Source organism: Lactuca saligna, chromosome 6 (assembly GCF_052625555.1).
Source record: "Lactuca saligna cultivar CGN05327 chromosome 6, ASM5262555v1, whole genome shotgun sequence".
In the NCBI taxonomy this organism is placed as follows: domain Eukaryota; kingdom Viridiplantae; phylum Streptophyta; class Magnoliopsida; order Asterales; family Asteraceae; genus Lactuca; species Lactuca saligna.
The window spans coordinates 124,642,995-124,663,155 of NC_136422.1; positions in this window are offsets into that span (position 1 = coordinate 124,642,995).

A 20,161-nucleotide genomic window follows, 5' to 3' on the forward strand; every position below is an offset into this window, starting at 1 on the left:
GATCTACCAGACTAGCATATCAAAACTAGCATACATATCTATTCCATACTCAACATAATAATGAATATTAGGTTATCAAACCAATAGGCAGACCTTGGTGCCTTCGACCCGAAAGTACAATGAGGAAAACTCACTTCACATAGATGAATCCTACTAAAAGTCTTTGACTGTTGGCTCACCAAAATCCCCACACTATCACAACATAACAATCATCCAATTAATACTTGGATTAAAATCTAAGCTAATAGTCCATTATTAGGGTAAATGACCACTTTTCCCTTTCCTTAGTTGGGCTTAAGATCAATGCCCAAATCTTGATCCAAAAGGCCCAATCACTAAATAACCATCCAATGCCCATAATTGGTCTAATTCTCAAAATTGGGCCCAAATCCTACTTGGAACTTACCTTAAAGTCCTATCCTTCACTTGAACCAAAACATCAACACTCAGATGGTCCAACGAGGACCCAAGCATCTAAGCCGAAAAGGTGGCCCAAACTTGAATCCCAAAATCGGAAAGCCTATAGATGGAGTATGCAGGGCGTACCCAGCTGTATGCTAAGCGTACTCACATTGAGTCTTGTATGCTACGCGTACTGGCTTGTACGCCCAGTGTGCTCCCCGTATTAAGCCATTATTCCCATTAAGCTCTTAATACTTTAAGATAAAGCCCCAAAACGTAGATCTGACTTCCTTGAGCTGGAATAACACGTAAAGTTGCTAACTTTACATTCATGCATATCTGAATGAAGCTATTAAGCCTAGAAATGACTTAATAAATGGCTTAATGCATGCATGATGACTAAAACCCCATAAAGTTGGCACCTTTATGCCTAGGAAGCCTGTAACAAGTTCAGATCTAAAGAAATGATCCCTTCAAATCGTCCTAAACCATCAATCCATACAAAAGGGACCAAATGTGTGCTAAATTAACCCATAAAGAAAAGTAAAAATTGATAAGTCAAGGTTTGAGCTTGATACCTTAGGAATATTACAATGTGTTAAAGGGTTTTGGATCTCAAGTCTCCCACCAAGCTAGGAACTTCACTCTCTTCTAGGTTCTTTAATGATGGACCAAATCAACACAAATTTCTCTTCAAGTGTACAAAATTGCAAAAATGGAGGCTAAGGGGACGCTTAGGGTTTTTTGGATGTTTAGGGATAAGAAATGATTCCAACCTTAAAGATTAAGGATGAATATATAGGGTGCAACACCCCGTTTTAGGGTTTTTAGAAGTCACGCGTACGTCCAGCGTACATAAGCATACACCCAACGTACGCATCCAGTGTCCTAATCCGTCTCAAGCTAGTACGCTAAGCGTACCAGCTTCTCAGCTAGTATGCTAAGCGTACCAAGTGGTATGCCCTGTGTACTACTGCAAGCGCTAAAAAATGAAACTTTGAATTAATGAAGGGAAAAAGTGAACATACCAAGATCTGGGTTTTACAATTCTCCCCCACTTAAACCAGACTTCATCCTCGAAGTCCGCTGTGGTGAACAACTCGGGGTAATGCTCTCGCATCTTAGCCTCTGGCTCCCAGGTCCACTTAGAGACCTTCCAGTGCTGCCATCGCACCTTTACTAAGGGTATTTCTGTATTACACAACACCTTCGTCTTCCTCTCTAGAATAGATACTGGCCTCTCAACCTAGTTTAGGCGTTCGTCAACCTGAATATCATCCAAGGAAACCATCGCATCCTCATCCAATACGCACTTTCACAGTTGTGAAACATTGAAAATTCTGTGAATCTGAATGTGCTCCTTGTGAGGGTCCAATCTGTAAGCAACCTTACCAACCCTGGCAACACTTGAAATGACCCAATATATCAAGGAACCAATTTTCCCCTCTTTTTAAAGAGTATCACACCTTTCCAAAGTGATACTTACAATAATACCATGTCGCCAACTTGAAACTCCAACTCGCATTGGTTCCGGTCAGTACAACCCTTTTGCCGACTCTGAGCAGTCTGCAATCTTTGTCTGATCTGCTGGATCATCTCCATGGTTTGAAAGATTACTTTGGTTCTCCACATAACACTGTGACCATCCTCGCCCCAACATCGGGATACGATATCTCTACCCATACAAGAGCTTAAAGGGCGGGGCGCCAATGTTGGAGTGATAACTATTATTGTAAGAAAACTCTGCAAGGGGCAGGTAGGAGTCCCAGCTCCCACCAAAGTCAATGACATAGTCCCGTAACATATCCTTTAGGGTTTGTATCATCCGCTCACTCTGGCCATTGGTCTACGGGTAATAAGCAGTTCTGAAGTGCAACCTCATGCCCATTTCCTCATGTAACTTCTACTAAAATGGGAGGTGAACCGAACATCACGGTTTGAAACAATGGAGACCGGAACCCCATGGCAAGTAACGATCTTGCAAACATACACATCGACCAACTTCTCGGCCAAAGAACTCTCCCAAACCGCCAGGAAGTGGGCACTCTTGGTCAATTGATCATGATGAACCAAATAGGGCAACTTGGTGATGAAATCCATCGAAATCTGCTCCCATTTCCACATAGGAACCTCTTGAGGTTGCAGCTTTCCATGTACCCTCTGATGCTCAACCTTAACAATCCTCTAGGTCATGCATCTCTCCACGTACCAGAGTATTTCCCTCATCACACACAGCCACCAATAGCTCAATCTCAGATCATGGTACATCTTGGTGACCTAGATGGATAAAAAAACAAGAATTATGAGTCTCCTCTAGTATAATCTGTCTGACCCCACTAGACATCGGAACCCAGACCTGATCACATCGGGTCAATAATCCGCGACTATCTGGAACAAATCTAGTAAATTTCACCTCTGATCCTCTCTTTCTTCTAATTATCTTCCCGAAAAACCTTGCCCTGAGCCTCCGCAATCAATCCCAAAAGTAGGGAATCCACTGATATCCTCATACACGATACCCCATTTGAAGGCCCATCCGACTTGCAGCTCAAAGCATCCGCTACTACATTCGCTTTACCCGGATGGTAAAGCATCTTACAACCATAATCCTTGACTACATCCAGCTACCTGTGCTACCTCATGTTTAGGTTTGGCTGAACCATAGTATGCATCAAAATCTTGTGATCCGTGTAGATAATATAACAGACCCCATAAAGATTGTGCCTCTAAATCTCAAGGGCAAAGACCACTTCTCCCAACTCTAGATCACGCGTGAGATATAGCACCTTATGCGGCTTCAGCTGTCGCGAAGCATAAGCTATCACCCTTCCTCTCTACATCAGGACCTCCCCCAAACCAGTGATGGATACATCACATAATACTAAAAATTCCTCAACTACTTTCGAGAGGGTTAAAATCGGGGCCTTACAAAGTCTCTGCCGAAAGGTCTCAAATGCTGACTGCTACTCAGGGCCCTACCAGAAATCCACCCCCTTCCTCGTCAGATGAGTGAGGGGGACTGAAATCTTGGAGAAATCCTTAATGAATCTCCGATAGTACCATGCTAGACCCAAAATCTCCTGATATCGGGTCGACCAAAGTCCCATCCTGGTTCACGAGGTATCCAAGGAACTGAACATATCTTAACCAAAACTTGCACTTTGAGAAAGTTTCATATAGTCAATCTCGCCTTAAAACACCCAGAAGCTCGCGAAGATGCTCCTCATGTTGCTCCTTGGCCTTGGAATATACCAGGATATCATCAATAAACACTATAACTGAGCAATTGAGCATCGACCTGCAAACCCAATTCATCAAGTTCTTAATACTCTAAGATAAATCCACCAAACATAGATTTGACTTCTGTGAGCTGGAATAACACGTAAAGTTGCTAACTTTACATTTATGCATGTCTAAATGAAGCTATTAAGCCTAGACATGACTTAATAAATGGCTTAATGCATGTATGATGACTAATACCCCATAAAGTTGGCACCTTTATGCCTAGGAAGCCTTTAACAAGTTTAGATCTAAAGAAATGATCCCTTCAAATTGTCCCAAACCATCAATCCCTACAAAAGGGACCAAAAGTGTGCCAAATCAACCCATACAGAAAACTAGACATTGACATGTCAAGGTTTGAACTTGATACCTTAGGAAGATTGCAATGCGATGAAGGGTTCTGGATCTCAAGTCTCCCACCAAGCTATGAGCTTCGCTCTCTTCTAGGTTCTTCAAAGATGGACCAAATCAACACAAATTTCTCTTCAAGAGCTTAAAAATGCAAAAATGGAGGCTAAGGGGACGTTTACTCTTTTTTCGAGGTTAAGGGATAAGAAACGAGGCCAACCTTAAAGACTAAGGATGAATACATAAGGTGCAACACCCTATTTTAGGGTTCCTAGAAGTCACGCATACACCAACCATACATAAGCATACACCTAACGTATGCATCTGGTGTCTTGATCCGTCTCAAGCTAGTACGCTAAGGGTACCAAGTGGTACAACCCGTGTACCAACTGCTCAGCTAGTACGCTATGTGTACCAAGTGGTAGGCCCTATGTACTACTCCAATGGCTAAAAATGAAACTTTGAATTAATGAAGGGCAAATAGGGGTGTCGTTTGGATGGATTAGTTTGATCCTATCAAATCAAGTAAATCCAAATTGATTTCGGTTTTCAAAACATGGATCCGAATAGTCCAAACTAAATTCAAATTCGATCTGATCCGATCCAATTATAATTTGATTGGATCGGTTTTTTATAATTCGGTTTTCGAAAATCGAAACATTTTAAAACGGCATATAATTATAATATGTCCCAATTTTACACAAGAAGCAAAAACAAATTATTTAGTAGTGATTTGAAATTTATAAACAACTACAAAGAATGTATATTATAGTTAGATATTTTATAGATAGAAAACTTTTGAGAGAAAATGCATATTAATGTTTTTTTGTCGGGTGAAACGTTTTGAACCTATTTGAAAAAATAAATATCTAAATTAATAAATAACAATAGATATATATTAAAAATAAATAGGTAATAAATGTTTATTCAGTTTTTTTGGACTATTCAAATTTTATTTTATAAACCAAAACCAATCTGAAATCCAAAATAATAAATTGGTTTGGTTGAAAACCAATCCAAAGATTTGAATATCCGAATAACAATTTTAATGAATAACAAGTGGTTTAAAATTAATGAATAACAATTTTAAATGATAATAAAATCAAATTATAAATTACATTTAGATATAAATGAATTGTATTTTAAATGAAAATCATTATTGAAATTAGAAAATGATCGTATAAGTAAAAATATAATTAATGAATACTAATAATTGTTAAAAATAATACTAAATAGATAATTATATTTAATTCTATTAATGAGGAATGTGGGTTGATGTCAATGAGTATTAATGTTCAAAATAATAGAGATTATATATATATATATATATATATATATATATATATATATATATATATATATATATATATATATATATATATATATATATATACTAGTGTAAAACTATTATCTCAAAGTTAATGTGAATAACATAACCATTTTAAACATATATTTTTCAATATTTTAGAAATACATTTTAATCTTTGCTGCGCAACGTGCGGTAATTCATCTTGTATAGAATAAAAGGCTTCAAAATTGTGGAAATATATGTGCTCACGACGTGAGGTATGAAACTCATGATGTGAGAACTGGATGTGAGCAAAATGTTTTTCTTCTTTTGAATCTTCAAGTTTTGTAAACTCTACTGCCCACGTAATTCGTTAAAACTCATTTAAGAATATATTTTATGCACTCTTTCCTTCTTTCTTTAAAATTGCACATGATTTTCACCCAACACTTATCAAAAAGTGTGGTCTTCGGTTCTGAAACTCTAACACACTCGACTCTCCATTTTAGTTTTCTCACTAGATATGTTAACAATTTTGCAAACAAAACAAACCAGTGGTTGTAACAAGAAAACACACATCTACCATTCGATTACATGCATTTGAAACAAACCAAATAAAAATACACAAACTAAACACCCAAAATATAAACTAAGAAAATAAAATAAAACTCAAATAAAAAGGATAAATAAGTAATTCATCATCTCCATCTCCTTCTGCTCCACTAGGCCCTTCCCCGTCGTGTTGTCCTGATGCCCAAAGCTCTTCCTAATTTTGTATGTAAGGATAGTGAGGTGGCAATGTGGGTGGATGCTCGATATGAAAATGTGAGAACAATATGTCCACGGATTGGTTGTGATAATTCAGGCCCCCTCGAAGATTGTCTAAATACCTAGCAACCTGAATTTGAAAAGGGTCGGTGGGAACACGTCCCTCAAATTGTTGTTGTTATGGACCCCACACTCCTCTCGCTCTCACGTTCCTACTCCCTCTTGGTCTTGGCTGTTCCTCGGGTTGCCCAACTTGTTCCCCCTCATTATCAGCTGGAATACTCCAATGTGTGCCCATATTAAGGACAACATTCACTGATTCCAAGAAACCCATTGTAAGATCGGTACCCTTGATGCTTGTTAGAGTATGCATCACCCTTGGCACAAAAATCCCATACAAATTTGCCAATCAAGTTACAAAATTCCCTCCCACTATTAGGCTTCTGGCTTGTGATGTGCCCGCCTTACTTGCCAAATATTGCGGAAGAAAATAGGGATTATTGCAACATACAGTCGGTGTGATGATGCTCCATATAAAAAACAAATTCAAAGTAGTCACATTATGCCTATGTTTTTATGATTAATTGAAAATGTACTAGGCGGTGGATGAGATGATGAATGGGTGACCGGATTTGGCTTTCCTGTGAGACCTCGGAATGAAACTAGCTGTTAGCAATTATTGTCCAAAAACCATACCCATTTACACCTTGAGAGTAATCCCTAGCGGCTAATCTTAAAACCCATAAAAATGGGAGACATTGCTTCATCTTGTTTATACAAGACCATTCTTGTCACACCCCCAAACCAAGGATAGCAGAAACATCCGAGGGTGGAGGGCTTCATGTATAGTATCACAACAACTAGTATAATAATGCTCAAAGTAAATACAACCATTATGAATATAATCGAGAAAGTTACATGGTTTTATAAGAGTACATGTTTCAAAATCAATAACAATATAATGACAAAATGTTTTGATTAATACTGAAGCGTTCCATCCTCAAAAGCCGGTAGTCACCTGTTTTTATTTATTACCTGAGAATACAAGAAATTTTGAAAGAGTGTCAACGATTACGTTGGTGAGTGCATAAGCTTTTGTATATAGAGTAAAAATACTTTCTTTGTAAATGTAAGGTATATATAAGAAAAATCCAATAGTTTCCTCATAAAATGTGTTGCAGTCTTAAGACCCAAGACCCAAAATGTACAAGTATTTTACCATACTTATAATAATGTATGCAATGTTATAAAAATAAAACCCCTTTTAAACATAGAGATCCACGTAAACTATGTGTATTGTTATTTCCCTATATGAGTTGTTATAACCATACTGTTTGACATAGTAGCCTGTGACGATGTTCTTTAGGCATCAGAATGTTATGACATTTGTCACCCCAGACCTGCTGATCTAACTGTTGCATGTAACTAAGGTGTGGATTGTCAATCCTGATATAGATTTATATACAAGTATGACGCTCTCCCTACAAGAGAATGTAGTTATAACTATAGGATTTTTAACCAGTACTCTAAGAGTACAATGAAGTAGTGCCTCACAACCGTATTTAACGAGTTTACATGTAGTGTAATTGAAAACCTTTTTGTAGTAGGAGTATAACCCTCCTTAATAAGTTTGTAGAGTTGATGTAACATAAACTATACCTATTATAGCTTATCATGAATGTATGTAGTAATGAAAAACCCGTTTGTAATGAGAATTGAACCTTTTCAAACTGAATTGTAATATAGCACATCATAAACCATACTTATTATAGTTCATCATGTATGTTTGTAATGACCAAGAATTATTGTAATGAAAGAATATTTCTGTTATTTAAGTGTAAATTAACAGAAAACACAAGTAAATGTGTAGTCATCATAGGTAAACACTTTGCTCAACACATTACAAAGTGTTAATAACTTGTAAACTGTTTGTATGTAGTTTTATGTTTCTGTCACTGTTTTTGTAAAAATCAAAGAAAAATCATCGTGAGTCAAAATCTAAATCCGTAAACTCCAGAAGTTCACAAAATGTGTATAGTATAATCAAAATTTTTATTATAAATTTTAATGATTCCTAACTAGTGTCAAAATGACCATTTTCACTGACCGGTCCGGAATCTTTGCTACAATGATAAACAGTTTTGTAAAAATCACTATAATTTGTAGAAAAATCATATAATCATGTGTAAGTAATCATTTTAAAGGTATAAATCTGAACTATTTTCATATTGAACAGTTTTGAAAGTCATGGAGTTTAAGATGGTCAAAACAGTTCGTGATTGAGTAATAACTTTTCTGTTGAAACCGGTCATTTAAATTTAAGCATGTTTTGATGTTGTAACTTGTATTTTACCCCATAAAACTAGATGAAAACGTGAAACGAAGGGGGTATGAATTCACTTTGAATGATTTCCCGAGATGTATAGTTGAAGAAGAGGGGTTTCTAAGTCAAGAACACTTGGAGAAGGCTTGAGGATTTGAAGATCTAAGAACAAATATGACAATATTTGGATTTTAGTGAGGGTGTGTAGAATATTCAAGAGTGGTCATCAAAAAGAGATTAAAACAAAAAAGTGGTAAAAAAACCGGGACCAAGAGGCGAACCAGCGAAGTTTTGAGGGTTAGAACCGAAGGTTCAATCCAAGAAGGTTGAGACCCGAAATTGGGTTTGGTCTGAGAAGGCTCGCAGACAAAGTTGTCGAGTGGGAAGCGAGAATGAGGTGAACCGAAGACCGAAGGCGAGATGAGCCGAAAGACGCTTTAGTCCGAAGTGACATGAAGCGAACCGAAGTGCCTTGAAGCGAACCGAAGTGTCTTGAAGCGAACCAGGTCTCGGACCGAATGTAGGTTTCAGTCTTAAGGAGGGTTCGACTCTAGGGGCTTCGGTTCTAAGGAGGCTTCGGCCCTATTTTGCTGTTTTTCAACTATCTTCCCATTTTGAGTGGTTTTTGACTAAGTTACAGGTCGGGATGCCCCAAGTGATTATAAAGAAGTTAAGAGAGGGTTTTGAGAGAGATTTGGGAGATATTTGGAGAGAGAGAGAGAGAGAGAGAGATAGAGTGAGAGAGATTGAGAGAGACTTTGTTTGTGACCTTTATTAGAGTTTAGCCTCGTAATGCAAGCTTCGTAAAACCTATTATGCTTTGTCATGAGTGTTTCACACCCCCGAAGGGTACTTAATAGTGCTTTATAGAGTCATTACCTCACTTACCATGGTTAGGGTTTAGAATTTCTGAACATTTGAAACTTCTGAGTGATACTTTGTATTATGATAGAGGGTTGTACATAAGAAGACATAGAATATATCCTATCATACAAGCACTACATGACTTTATCAGTTTGACTTGTTAACTTTTGTTGACTTTGACTTGACTAGAATTTGACGGTTGTCACAATTCTTCATGTGAACTCGGCCAAAATACATTCTCTATATTGACCACCGAGAGAAAAAACCAACACCATGGAAAAGTGGGAATCAACCTTGATCGATTCAAAAGAAAATGTTGAGAAAAATTCCACACATAATTGCTTGAAAACCACATCCTTAATTGAAATTAAATTCCTCTACCCGTTACAAGTGAAAGATGCCCCATTTTCAAAGAATGTTTTTGTAAGATACGGGTTCAATCTTTCCAATATCCTAATTTCATTCAGCTTGTCCCATTCTGTTGTTGGTGAAATGGCAAACTCTTGATTATAGAGCCATCCCAACATGTTCATGTAGCTTTTCAACATTTCTTGTGGGATATCATCAGGAAATTCGTAAAAAGGGTGTAGCCTCAATGCATTCCTTTGTTGTTGTTGAGGAGCTACTCTCGGACCCATAATACCTGCAAAATACAAAATAAACGATACCCAAAATAGAAAACCATAGATTTAATGTGAATAGAAACCACATAAACGATTCACCCAGTTCTCATATCATGAGCTTGAACCTCACGTTGTGAGTTCAGTTCGTCGAGAAAACCATAATCGGGCATTATCGATGTGAAATCAAACCAAAAAAGCATTGTGGTTTCCTTAGATTGTAAATCTATGTTCATAGAACACACATCCAACAACAAATTCACTAATAATAGAACCAATTTTGACATTTGCATTTCAAGAGCGAACCATTACTCTAAATGCAAAAAATTAGTAAAATTAACAAGATTAAAGTATGGGAATCTTACCGAAATCAAAGATGGAACACGAAATTGAGAAAAGTTCGAGAAAATCGGTGGAAAAATCGAAGTGTAAGGACCAATAACCTTTTCCATTCATGAGTGGTTTCTAAGAAAGTGATACTCATATGTTTGTGGTTGTGTATAAACTAGTCCCCCCTGTGTTTTTAAAGCTCACGTTGTGATTTATGGATCTCACGTCATGATTTTCAAACTTGTAACATCCAGACTCCCAGGTATATTATTCATGTGTTTAATGTTGAGGTTTATTGAGTGACTCGACGAGTTGTCAGTACAACACGTCGAGTAGAGTCGAGTTTTTGTATGTTGGAGCAAAATTACCATGCATAAACGTAAAGATCGAAGCTTTACATGACAACTGAGTCTTGAGATGCTGGATCTAGTGTTTGGAGTGGTAGATCTTCTTAGAATTGTCTAAATGAGGAATGAGTTTGAATGGACTCGCCGAATCAATGGGCGGACTCGACGAGTCATTATGGGTTTGTCCCGTTAAGCCTGATCATGCAATAACTCGCCGAGTTGGTGGTCAACTCGAAAAACTGTGACATCCCCTAATTTCTCGTCCAGAAAAGACCGATTTAATTTATTCTTTTTAAAATAAAATCTAGGAGAAATCCTTTTAAAAGATGTCGCGGAATTAGTCCCCAAAACAAAACATGATAAAAGTTTAGCAAAACCTTTCTTTAAGAAATGTATAGTTTCATTTCCTATCAAAACCTCGGGATGTCATGTTCAGATAAAGATCAAAAGCATAAACAAGACATTATAAGCCTTTTAACAGTTATTTACAACTACTGGCCTATAATCCAAAATTATCTCGGCATACTTCGACTATGCTCGGGGTCCACTACTTGTAACATAAAAAGCTGAGTGGGTCAGGCTTGGGAGCCTGGTGAGCATATAGGGTTTTTAACCCACAATAATAATAAACTTATTAAGTTCATCAATCAACAATAACCCTAATTACCTGTTCCCGTTATCCTCACTTTACGTCCCTAAACACTTATCACAAGGGACCTAGCCTAGAGAATATCATCGGGATGGACACTACTACTAAGGGGTTTCCTTAGCCATACATGTCCTAAAGGTAACCATGAGGGGGATGGAGTACATCGAATGAACACTCTTAGTTCATTACACCTACAGGTTGTGGGCCTGCCAGTGTTCCACTAGACTGTCCGTGGTCGTCATCCAAACTCCGCTAGATGACTGTATCTTAAATCATACCGAGGCCTCTCATCACTTTTATTTTTATCACACGTCACTATCTACCCATGTTTTACTCAACATATTTGAAGATAAAAATACATATACAGTTTAAAATTTGTATAAAACATCAATTCAACAATTGTCTCAAATAAAGAGTCAATATATATACACATAGCACGTATTTATATAAAATACTTCATATCTATGTGTAAGATGAAAGTGACTATACACTCACATGATTTGATGATAGTCGGGCATCAATTCGTTGCTTAAAATGATCGCTTCTAATAAAACCGGGAGTTTTATTGAAAAACCGGGCTCTGCAAAGGTCGGGCTTCAAAACCAAAAAGATAAGTTTTCCAGGCTTCTCGGGCACTCCGTGGAGTATTCCGGGGCTTAGAATCGATACCGGGGATTTGGGGGATGTTAAGATGAAAGAAATATTGGTTTAGGGGCTAAAATGACAAGATTCCGAAATATACCCGGGAGGTATCGCACCCTCGTATTTATAGGAGCGAGCCTTATGATTGGATGGTCAGGAGAGAAGCCACGCATTGCAGATCCAGAGCTCCCAGCGGGGTGGCTCGCACGTGGGCTGCGCATGCGAGGGGCTCGCTGTCGCTTCCTGATTGGGCCACGGTCTAGTCGAGGCTTCGGATGTGGCTCCTCCTGCGAGGCTCGGACACGAGGAATGGAGCACGCGTCGGACTTCTAGTGGGTCAGACTTCGGATGCGAGGGCAGGCGACACATCTCTCTAGCTAGCCTCCGGTGACTCAGCAACTCGGACACGTGGCTCGTCCTAAGTGAAGGTGACGTGGTCGAAGCCACCAATGCGAATTTTCTCGGTTTTTGTGCAAAAACTTCTAAAATCCATAACTTTCGCATACGAGCTCCATTTTTGATGTTCTTTATGTGCACGCGTAGGTTAAATTATGCTCTATAACTTTCGTTTAGACTTCGTCCTCTAATTTTGAATTTAATTTTTTTTTTATTATTTTTAACAGACCGGGATAGGAAATCCATTAAAAATTCATAACTTCTTCATCCGACATCCGTTTTTGTCAGAATTTTTACCGTTGTGCTACTAATGACGAGACCTTCGATTCTCGTTTAGGTTGTGTCGGCTAAAAATCTCTCGATCTAAAATTCGAGTTTTTAGCTGTCTACTGCTAAGCTGAAACTTCGAAAAATCATAACTTCGTCATACGAAGTCAGGTTTGGGCATTCTTTTTATCGAACTTCTCGGTTTAACGAATACTACGACTTTCGTTTGGATTACTAAGGCTAAAAAGTAGTTTATCAAAAGCTCACTTTTACGACATTTAGCACCGTGCCGGTTTTGTCGCGAAACTTCGATCAGTCATAACTTCTTCGTTATAACTCGGATTTTGGCATTCTTTATATCCCCGAAATCCTTGTTTTGACCACTACAACTTTATGTAAATATATCGGGCTTATCTCACACTTTAAGTTTGATGCTTATTTTTATTCTTAATTAATTAAACCCTAATATTTAAGCATAAAACACATAAAACACATATAATTCACATAATTCCTTTTCATTTCTTCAAAATGAGTTACGAAGGTTATCCTAGACTATCACCTCAATATAAATGCCTAGGCTAGAAACACGAGTGTTAAACAAGCTAAGCTGGATCTTCACAAGACTTTTGAGGAAAAGAGTGGACTCGACGAGTCACATGGTGCACTCGACGAGTCGGGTCAAACATGGACTACTGACTCAAGTTTGACTTTTGTTGACTTTAGGGTTTGGTCAAACATGAGTAATGGAGAACATGGAGGGTAAAATGGTCTATTATCCACTTCAAGAGTTAGAGAGATAAAGAATAATCTTCGGTTATTAGAGTCGAGAAAAGAGTATTAATTAGAGATATTCATCCTTTGTGTTAGGCGAAGGCTAGTTCGAGATATGAGTGTGAGGTTATTTGATTACTTGCTTGCGAGGTGAGTCTTCTCACTATACTTACCTAGTGTGGCAAATCCAAGTTGTGTGACCAACAGGTCTTATGCGCTTACATTGTGTATTGTTATATCCTACATTATTTCTTTGTGATTTATGTTGTGTATTATTTAGAGCATACAAAGTTAGGACCGGAGGGTCCATCAGAGTTGTGGGAATGGAGGGTTCCACTGAGACACATTGACCAGAGGGTCTTACTATGTTATAGCCTCGAGTGGCTAAAGAGCCGTGTGTGGTATTTTAGGGAACTCACTAAGCTTCGTGCTTACCGTGTTATATGTTTGAGGTACTTCTCAGGATCACGGTAAGGCGCCGACTTGATTGTACACACATCCGAGAGTGAGTTATGACTGAGAAGATCCTAGAGTTTTGATTTATAAAGTTTTGATCATGAGATTTGATGATTTGAAATTGTGATTTTGAGATTTTATTACTATGATAAAGGTGTTTTTAAATTGAAAAGAAATTTGGTTTGAAAATTTACATCGTTACAAGTTGGTATCAGAGCCTTGGTTGAGGGATTCGGATGCACCTTCGGGTATGTCTGGACTCAAACTGGGGATTTGAGAAAAAATTTCAAAAGAAATGATTTTTCTAAAACAAGCAAGAGTTTCTAAGAGAAAGCGAGAAGGAGCAGCGTGTGCAAGCCAGAGCCCGAACGGTGATTTCCCAAAATACTCTTACTTATTTGTGGTATGAGTTATTATTGAGATATTAGCGATGCATTCTAGATGATAGGCTAGGTATTTCATATATTCGAGCTAGAGTTTCCTAATTTGTGATGCCTTAGCCTACGCATTTTTGTTATTTGTGATGTGCTTTGAGTATGTGCAGAGTAATCCCACAGGAATCTTTTAGAGAGAGCTTTGAGTAGAGGAGTAATCTAGGAGAGATACCCAGATGAGCATTGGAGAAGCCTACCGGGGGAGTAATTAGATACATGCGAGAGTTAGGGTTGCTCGAGTTTGGTGATACCTTTCGAGTGTGAGTAAAACAGATAGAGTTGTCACCTAGAGTGGTTTTACATGCTGACAGAGATTATTCGATGCCCGAATGCTGCTTACTTTGTGCTTTGTGGAACTCTTGATGATGGGAGTCAACTACTAAGTGAATATGACGATATTCAGGAGGTAGACAGATGGCATCATAAGGAGTTCTTTAGCAGCTGATGGCAGAGATCTGTGAGAACCTAGGAAGAGCCTAGGGAGTGACCTTAGTCAGATGAGTACGCTGATAGAGGAGAGTATTCGTTGGGAGCGACCAGGTTTAATGGGATTGGTGATCGAGAAGGTTGAGCAGCTACTTAAGAAATCTGTGATTACGCGTGTGGAAAGTATGGGTAGATGAGGTAGGTAGTATGGGCCCGTACTACTGAAAGTATAGGACCCATACTCAAAACAGGGAGAATTCCAGAGGTTTTAAGTAGCGGATTGAGAGGAGATAACATGGTTCAGATACCATGATTCATAGCATATTGAGAGGAGATAACATGGTTCAGGTACCATGATTCATAGAAGATTGAAAGGAGATAACATGGTTTGGGTACCATGATTCATAGCATATTGAGAGGAGATAACATGGTTCGAGTACCATGATTTGTAGCAGATTGAGAGGAGATAACATGGTTCGGCTACCATGATTCATAACAAATTGAGAGAAGATAACATGGTTTGGTACCATGATTCGTAGCAGATTGAGAGAAGATAACATGGTTCAGGTACCATGATTCATATCAGGTCGAGAGGAGATAACATGGTTTGGGTACCATGATTCGCATCAGATCGAGAAGCGATCACATTGTTCGAGTACCATGATTTGTGACGGTTAGTGCTTCTGGTTTTACCAGTTATCCGTTGTGATTGATTAGACTAAGATCAGATGTGATATAGTGTGGGGGCAGAGGTCCATGTTGAATGAGTCTTAATGGAGCATACCTTGAGGGGTAATCGAGTTAGTTTTCGAGAGATTTTTTGTGAGATGCTAGTTCAAGTTGTAAGAGTCAGGGATGAGAAGAGATGATGCTTACTGGATGATCGCGGTCTGAGTTGAGCAATTGAATGAAAGATAAGGTGTCATCTTCTGTGGCAAGAGTTGTGCTGTCCCTGTTTCTTGGGAGAAGCAAAACAGATGATGAGCTTCCGGATTTCAGAGCACGGGGGTAAACCGCATGGGGTTGCATAGGGTTGCAACCTTTTCACTAGATAATTTTAGGCAGTATGTTTCCTGCAAGGTATTTCTTATACCATGAGAGAGTCATTTGTGGGTCTATGATGGAAGAGATCAGGGAGGTGCCTTTTGAGGGAGGCATACTTTAAGAGAGGTAATGTATGATGTACATGTTCAGGAAAGGATGAGTGTCTCCGCGGCGAGTAGCCGCAGGTCAGGGACATTATGCTGGTTAGGAAGTCTTCGAGGTGAAAATGGCGAATTCTAGGTGGTTGGATCGTAAGGGTAGATTCGACGGTTGAGAATTTCTAGTTAGATGTATGGGTTGTTATATGCATTTTGGGAAGGGCAGAAGTTGATTGGGAAACCAACTTCAGATTCAGTATGAGTATTCTTGCATGTGTTTCGAGCAATAAGAAGAGGGAGTTTCGGATTGTCGTCAACGTGCTCTGAGTTATTGACGATGTCTCCGTGTTTCAAATTGAGAGATGGAATATTCCGAAGTTACAAGTTGTGTGAGAGGAAGATCGGTTGTAAGATTATAAGAGGGTACTTTGCGGTATCCGAGTATGATGTCGTGAGTCTGAGATTAGTGGTTGAGGCAAGACATCATGAGGTTCTGTGATGGTGTACTGAGGAATCCGAGTATGATGTCATCATGTTCAGATTATTTTGAGTCTTGAGTTAAGAGATTGCAAGTGGTGTATCAAGTATCTATGGTTCCAGTAGGAGCCCTTTTGCTATTGGACATCAAGCGAGATTATCTAAGAATGGGAATTACAATGAGAAAAGGAATTTTGTCATGGCGGTTTCCCTCAGGAGTAGTGATGCTTATCTTGGATGGGTGTGCGCACCTATCTATGTTGCGCTGCGGAGCATGAGTTAGTGAACGAAGTGTGGTGTCGAATTGAGGATAAGATCGTGGGGTGGTAAGAGAAAGTGTTGTAAGACTACGGGGAGCTGTAACATCCATCAGTTAGTGCGAGTGAGTATGGTGATACTGCAAGGAGTTGTAGTATTCACCAGTCAGCGATAAGGTGTGGTGATACCGTGGGGAGCCATAGTATTCACCAAACAACGAGCGAGCATTGTGAAACTGCAGGGATTCGTAAGTTTCACTGGTTAGCGGAAGAGTATTATGGAATTGTGAGGAACCGTAACTTTCACTAGCTAGACAAATAAGAGAGAAGCGTTGTGAATCTACAGGGAGCCATAGTATTCACTAGTTAGGGCATGACACAGGGAGTTCATAGGCTTGTGTAGCCTTATCAATTGAGTCTGTGGGATCCTGGTGGTCGGGCTAGGGACGAGACTGGGATCTCCCTAATGGTCGGCAATCGTTGTATTTTGAGTTAAGGTGTGGTTATCGCAATCAGAAGGAATTGGATAAGTGATGTATGCGTTTGTTGTGGGTCGTGGGCTATGAGTTGAGTGCTTCATTAGGACGATTGGTTCCAATTCTGCGTTGGGCTAGACTCTCGAGTTTGAGTTAGCTCTAGTGGTGTATTGAGAAGGCAAAATGAGATTCTAGATTTAGAGGTGGGTTCCATTTTCAGGGGTATTGTGTGTTATCTGATGTCTCAGACCCGAGTGAGCCAGTTCGTTTGTATAGGAAGGACCACGAGACGTATGGAACTAATGAGTAGTAGAAGACAGAGGTCGAGGGTGAGACGATTTCATTTGGGGTTGTAATAGTCGCTTGGGGTAAAGCGAACTTCGTGAGTTGTGTATCACACTGGGCTGAGATAGTTATTGTGAGAAGGAAGCCAGTGAGACGTTTTGGGGTATGCAATGGGTAACCTTCGGAGGTTCAAGTGTTGGGTTGGGAGTTGACTTGGTGCTCAGTGTTGAAAGGGATATTTGAGAAGGGAGCTAGGGCTTATGATTATTAGATGTCAAAGGATACTTCTGAGCGAGCATGATCATTTTCTGTGTTTGAGGACAGGGTATTAAAAGTTCATTGTTCAGCTTGGTTTTGATTGCAGTACAGTGGATGGGTCCCTGGTGTGATGTGACCCTTTCATTCCTTGGAGTATGATCTGAATCGTTTAGTATGTCTGGTATGAGTGATAGGTAGCCAATTATTGGTCTTTGACTTGTTTCTATCTGTCACAAAAAGAGATGAAGAGGGGTAGTGAGTTATCAAGGTCTATTATTCGAGGAGAGAATACCATGGTAATATCTTGAGAGGGTGGTATGGTAGTGAGACAGGCCACTAAAGTTTCCAGATTCTGTAAAGTCAGATTGGGTAGCGTAGCAGCAGAGGGGTTTGTCCTTTTTTGGGGAGTTCATGTTAGGATTTAGGTGTCCCTGTAGGAAGATAGCTGTGTGGTATGATCCTTTCGGTGGTGCTTTTCGGGTTGTTGGGTTCGATCTATGTGATGTTGAGGAGCGATTTCGAGGGCAAAATCTAATTCAAGTGTGGGACAATTGTAACATCTGGATCTCCAGGTATATTATTCATGTGTTTAATGTTGAGGTTTATTGAGTGACTTGACGAGTTGTGAGTCCAACTCGTCGAGTAGAGTCGAGTTGACTGCGTGGGATTAATGAATGGACTCGACGAGGCAGATAGCCGACTCGCCGAAGTTGGTGCTGCACAGAGAAACCCTAATTTCCCGGGGTTGGAGCCTATATAAGAGAATTTATGCCCTCATTTCTGCCTCCCCAGTTGCCTAACCTTCCTATGTAAAATGCTAAATGTATGTAGTGAGCTGTGAGGGTTTGTCCCGCTAAGCTTGATCATGCGATAACTCGACGAGTTGGGGGTCAACTCAATGAACTGAGCTAGACCTTCACGAGACTTTTGAGAAAAAGAGTGGACTTGACAAATCACATGGGTGCACTCGGCGAGTCGGGTCAAACATGGACTATTGACTTTAGGGTTTGGTCAAACATGAGTAATGGAGACCATAGAGGGGTAAAATGGTCTTTTATCCACTTCAAGAGTTAGAGAGAGAAAGAATAGCCTTCGGTTATTAGAGTCGAGAAAAAAGTATTAGTTAGAGATATTCATATTTTGTGTTAGGCGGAGGCTAGTTCGAGATAGGAGTCTGAGGTTATTTGGTTACTTGTTTGTAAGGTGAGTCTTCTGACTATACTTACCTAGTGTGGAAAATCTGAGTTGTGTGACCGAAAGGTCTTATGTGCTTACATTGTGTATTGTGATATCCTATATTACTTCTTTGTGATTTATGCTGAGTATTATTCAGAGCTTACAGAGTTAGGACTAGAAGGTCCATCCGAGTTGTGGGACCGGAGGGTCCCACTAAGACACTATCACACCCCAAACCGGAATGGCGGAAACGTTCGGGGGCGGAGTACGTCATGTCAAGTATCACAACATATGCATTATAGTAATCAAAGTACAACGACCATTTCATTAATAATGTATTAGTTTTTACATAAGTGTTTAAACACTAGGTGTTCAACATCAAAAATAGATATAGTAAAAGACAAAAGACGCAACACGGTACTAGGCTGTCTTCTCAAAAGCTCCGGGAGTGTACCTATCTACTGGATTCCTGAGAATACAAGTTATACTGAAAGAGAGCGTCAGCATTAAAGCTGGTGAGTTCATAAGTATTACTTTATAACTCAAATTCGTTTTCTCGTTATTTGATAAAGTAAACACGTATTTCCCCATAAAATCCTATATTTTTTGATGTATTATACGATAAGCAAACAAGGTGAAAGTTTCTGGTTTCTAAGTGGTATACTGTATTATAAATTATACAAAATCATAAGGAAAAGGCGTTTTCCAATACGAAAAGAGTATTTCCGTATTTAAACTGGTAAAGTACTGTATTACAATTTTATAAAAATAAAACTATGTGGAACTATACTTATTCATACACTAATCATTAAATTCAATACCAAATTGTGAGTTATTATAACCATACTATATGACCTAGGATCTCTTGAACATGACGTTCTTCAGGCGTCATAATATGTAAGACATTTGTCACCCCAGGCATACCTGCCTAACTATAGCAAGCAGTTCAGGTGTGGGATTTCAGTCCCATATAGATCTATATACAAGGTCGTGCTCTCCCTCCAGGAGACTTTGGTTATAATTTCAGGGCTTTTGTTGGTACTTGGAAAAGTACATGAAGGTAGTCTCATAAGTGCTATATTGATGATTATCTATAGAATATTGATAAGTTACTAGGTAATAAATACTCAGTAGGTCAATTATAGTTTATATGGTTGTTTTCTGATTGATGTTTTCTGATTGATGTTTTATAAAGAATCTTTTCTACTCATTTTTTGTTAAATACCAATGAATGTGTTCTCTAAACTATACCTATTATAGTTTAACTTTTAATAAGAAATCGATACTACTGCTATTCCATGAGATAATATTGTTATTCCATGAAGTTCACTGTTTGTAACAAACAGTACCAACAGTTAGAAAACCATTTTATATCTATATAAACATAATATTTATATAATTGTGATTAATTAGATCTTCGATTAAATAACTTTACCCCAAGCCCACAACCAAACAAGGAACACGAAATGGGGTCAAA